We start from the raw sequence: 5,454 nt of genomic DNA on the forward strand, positions 1-5,454 counted from the left end.
CATACAGACAGGCATAGAAGCAGACAGACAGTCAAATAGCCACACACCTGCAGACAGACAATCAGACAGACAGATAGTCAGACAGAAAGACAAACAGACAGATAGAGAGAGATAGAGAGAGAGAGATAAATGGATGTTGGATTGTTTGATTCGTAGATTTATGTACATATGTCAACTAAACATTACTGACTTAAAAGCAAAACCGCAATACTGATTGTACATTGAAAATAATATTAATTAGAAATAATGGATGTATAGCTTTTGTCTGAGACTGGCAACTCAGTTCAGTTTTAGGATGATGAAATTTTTCTAATAATCAGGAAATAATATCCGTCGGTATGAGTGGTGAGTATTCAGTTATAGCGAATTGGCTAAGTCATTAGATCATCAGATCAAATGCCACGTATCATTTGTACCGGCAATCGGTGCTCTGAGTTTAGAATGTCACCGGGATCGATTTTACCTTTTATATTACAGCGCTGTCAATCTAAAATGGCTGGTTGGTGAAACTGGAAAGAAATCGAACAAGTTAGCTCGTTAGCACGCCGGGCGAATTGCTTAGCGGTATTTCATCTGCGTTACGTTGTGAGTTCAAATTCCACCGAGGTCGACTTTGCCTTTCAACCTTTCGGGGTCGATAAATTAAGTACCAGTAACGCACTGGGTCGATGTAATCGACTTAATACCTATGTCTGTCCTTGTTTGTCCCCTCTGTGTTTAGCCCCTTGTGAGTAGTAAAGAAATAGGTATTTCTTCATGTTTGTTTTTTACGCAATATGAGTTCAAATCCCGCCGTGGTATATGGAGTTGTAGATTAAATCCGTCGCCCTGTGTAAAGACGCATCTTAAGCACATCTAACAGAATTCACTCCCCTCATGTGTTCGAGGCAAGTATCGAACTTGAAATTACTTACTTCTCTCCTCCTTATCAGACACCTAGAATTCACTGCGAAGGGCTATGGGCTTAGTCTGTCCTACTACCAACTACTAAATAAAATTGAACTATTTACTCATTAAATTTCAGTGTGCAAATGTACTGAAGACACCTTAACGCTTAATATTATCTTCAGTCACTCTCAGCAGATCTCAGTCTGACAAGTTTGCATATATGGATTATAGGTGCCACTCACCGACTATTTCTATGAAACCAATTCCATCGAAAAGGCATAATGTGACTTGATATTAAAGTAAAACACCCTTCTCAAGATACCATATCGTGGGATCCTACCAGAGACGTCAGTTTGCCGGAAAAAAAAATTATTCATTTGGCGACGTTGCATCCGTGTAGCCGTGCATTGATGTATTAGTTTGGCAAGTAATTGCCGGCGTCTTTTTTAAAATTTAAATGTTTCAAAAGTTTTAATAAAAAATAACTACTAAGGAATCAATAATGTATTCACCCTTGTTGTTTACAACTTCTTTCCAACGTTCAACAAGATTTTCAATACCTCCTTGGTAGAAATCACCCGATTTCGACAAGAAAAATTGATCCAACCAAGGTCTCAATTCTGCATCAGTATTGAACGAAATTCCGCGCATAGCATTTGAAAGAAATCGAAAGAGGTGGAAATCCGTTGGTGTCAAATACACTTCCCAGCCATGCGTTTGAATGGATTCCTTGGTCATAATGTCGATATGAGGGCGGCGTTGTCGTGCAGCAGAAGCACTCCATGTTGCCGATTAGGTTTTTTTTCTTGAGCCGTGTTGAGTCATTCCATCTGTTGAACATAGAGTTCCGCGTGGGCCGTTTGGTTCTGTTTAAGCAATTTGTAATGAACAATCCCTTTCCAGTCACACCATACGCACAACATTGTTTTACGCGGATGAAGATCTTGTTTCACGCGCGGTGTGATGTACAGGCATCATTTTTCGTCGCCAGCACCGATTCGGTAAAGAAATCGTTGCTTGTGTCCATGAGTTGAGCGGTGACGAACAAGCAATTCAGCGGAGATTGTGGCTCGTTGATTTTTGCTGTTGTCACTTAAAGAATGCAGAACTCATGCGCCATACTCCTGAACCGTTCCTATCGAGCGAAGATGCTCCTCTATAGCAGTTTGGGTGCATTCCATTTTTCTGCCACATCCCTTGTCGTTTGACGAGATTTTTCGTCGAACTCATATGCCAGAACGAGGTACGACTTTAAGGTCAAAATTTCCATTTTTGAACTTGGCATACCAATCACGAGCGGTTCTTTCGGCTATGGCACCCTCTCCATACATAACACAAATGTCGCGAGCAGTTTTTGCTGCCTTAGAACCTTGATTAAAAGCAAAATGAAGGATGTGTCGAATAAACAAAAATTAACAAAAATTAACTATTAAAAAAGAAAAGCAAAATAGATTCCAAAACCATTCAAAAATAGAATTCTCGAAAAAAATAGATTCCAAAATTTAAAAGCGCAATAGATTCGAAAATTTTAAAAAAACGGCCATAACTTAGTTGCCAACCCAATATTTTCAATATAGTGTCTTGGTGAGAGCCAGAGGAGCTCCTAAATCTACTTAATCGGCACTAACATACGATAAAATAACAAATTTACAAAGTGCTTCTGAGTACTTATAACAATGTTTTGCTCTGTTGTCTATGTGAGTAATTCAGAACTAATGCCAAATCTGCAACTACTATTGAAATCTGGGAGAAGTCATTTTTGTACAGTTGTAAATGAATTGTCATATATAGACTCTCTTCGGCATTTGTGGCACTAACACAAATATGATGTCCTATACTGATTATTATGGCATCATATATGAGCTGGCACAATAGAAATAATGATAAATTATTTCACTGACATTCTTTTAAAACAATATTTGAAAAGTGCATATAATTTAATAATTTATGCCAGTGCATGTTAAAAGGAAATATGATTGAAGAGAATCAGATTAACAAAGAAAATAAGTTTATAAATTATTTATATAGAGCTTTAAAAGAGAATTCAGAAATAATTCCATCAGCAATATTAGCTGTTTATAAAACTGATGATTTATGTGTCAAATTCTGTTTTTATACTAATATTCTTTTTAATTCCTTCATTTATTTAAATCCTTATTTTTTATTCTTCCATCATATTCTCTCCAAATTTTACTATTTCAAATATGCATTTTTTTTTCATTTTGCACACTTTTTATTTCATTTCCAAGCTTTTTATATAGTCATTCCATTCGCCTTTTCACGTTTAATATTGATTATTGTTTTCTAAATGTATTATTGAAAAACTTGCTTTAAAATGCTAAGCAACACAAGCTATTTAACTATATTTTAACTATATTTTATATGATGTAACTATTCATCATCCGCAGAGATTTAAATATCGCGTGATCAGTGTTTCATAGTATATTTTGAATCAAGCACAATATTTCATAAACGCATCTGTTATAAAGGTAGCCAACATTTTTCATTATATAACAAATGAATTAATCTCTCACTCAACTATCTTTACATCGGTCACTTCATTACAATTACATAACAACAGTTTAAATTTATACAACTATCAAACATAAAATGTGTATCAATCATCTACTGTCTACTCTAAACATAAGGTGGATTATAATGTATTCTAACTACTACTTATCTATAACATATTTTTAATGTGAACAAATTATACATAAATATATTTAAGATGCCTCAGACTATTTTTCATAAGATACTTCCCATAATATTATATAATTTTAATTTATCTTAAAGAACGATAAATATATATCAAATATATGGAGGAAAAATAGTCGATAGAAACTATAAATTTTATTGTCGCTCTCTGGTATTCTAATAAAGTGTAGGACGGTACTACATAAACAGTATGCAGTATCAATACCGCTTTACAAATATTACTGTTTTATAACGATAAATTATTTGCCCAGAAGCAGTGAGTTGTAAGCTGGAAGGTTTCTCTTGATTGAGTATGTCCACCGATATTAGGTAGACAATCAATTTCAAACATCACGAGGAGAAATATATATATTAGAAGGAAATGCTTTTCTAACAGGCTTGTTTCTGTGGTTCTAAGAAGATACTACACTCGAGATTAATTATAGGGAGGGAATTTTACTTTTAGCATAATTAATTTTTCACATAGAATTTTCCTTCGATGATCCAATATTTTATTTAAAAAATGATCAGAACTTCAACGACTCTCAGGCTTCGCATTACAGTATCTGTCTCTTTGACAGAGATTCCGATAAGAACTAACGGTCCATCATTTTTAATGCAACCCTACCTCATACTCGTTCATTATGTCGAGTATTTAAAAAGATCCCATTGTCAGAAGATTATCAGAAAATTCTAGTATTGACAAATAATCCTGTTATGAATTCATCTGTGCATTTGATTGGCCAGCTTTTTGCCATACTGAATTTGTAACACACACTTGCTTGATGGGGAAGGATGGTTGTACTGGATTAAGTGTTCCCAGTAGCGGCCAGAGCAGTCCAAAGTGCATACATGCTTCAAAATACATACACATAATCGGACGTTTGTACGCTAAATATGTTAAAAAATTGGTTGGTCTTCGTTCAAAAAACTGTCTTATTCAAGATCGTTGTGCTATTTGTCTCTAACTCGAATTCTTCATGCAGCGTGTTTTTGGAAACCAGTTGTCGTGGCTTAGCAACACGAAGAACACTGGAGAAGATCCAAAGACAAGTAACATAGTGAAAGACAGAAACAACCCTTTTAGTCACAATTATATACTAAATCGAAAATATAAAGCGTTATGAACGTCATAAGAAAATTTTAAGTAGAATAAAATGCCTTCTGTAAGGTATAAAATGCTATGAAAATACCCTTTAACACCTAGAGCGCTAAACGTTTCAAATACGTTGAATGGAAGGGAGATTATATTCATACTTTTATTCTGAAAAACATTTCCGAAAACGTGAATACGCAATAAAGAAAAAGCATTTTTCGCGGATTCTCCTAAAGCAATAATGCTTTTAAAAAAAACAAAAACCTTACCTCCTGTCACATAAAACCAGACTCATACCGCTGTGTTACCGGGCCTTCTTCACAAAAATAGCTATGAATGTAATAGTAGTATCACTGATTAGTGTGCAATAATCTTGAAGAAAGATAAACAATTAAAATGTATTCTGCGTGATACATACCTGGAATTATTACTTCGTTTTTTTAAAGCCCCGTCACAAGACAGAAAATATTATCTGAAATGCATTGAGTCAATGTTAACAGCACCATCTCAACCGAGGATGGATATTGTGAATATTAATGAGAGATCAATAGCTGCTTCTTTTGGCAAATTTGATCTTATTACAGACTTTTACAACAAGTTGTAAATATTAAAGGCCGTGGATATATAAAGGCGAAGCAATAGCACGGAGAATATTAGAAGTTATCCTAGTATAATCTCCCCCGCATGGCTTCGCTATATATCGTATATCTGATGGCAAATGCTACAAGAGTTTAATGTTAAATGACAATAAATACTTGTAAGTAACTAGTAATCAG

Source organism: Octopus sinensis, linkage group LG2 (assembly GCF_006345805.1).
Source record: "Octopus sinensis linkage group LG2, ASM634580v1, whole genome shotgun sequence".
Taxonomy (NCBI): Eukaryota; Metazoa; Mollusca; class Cephalopoda; order Octopoda; family Octopodidae; genus Octopus; species Octopus sinensis.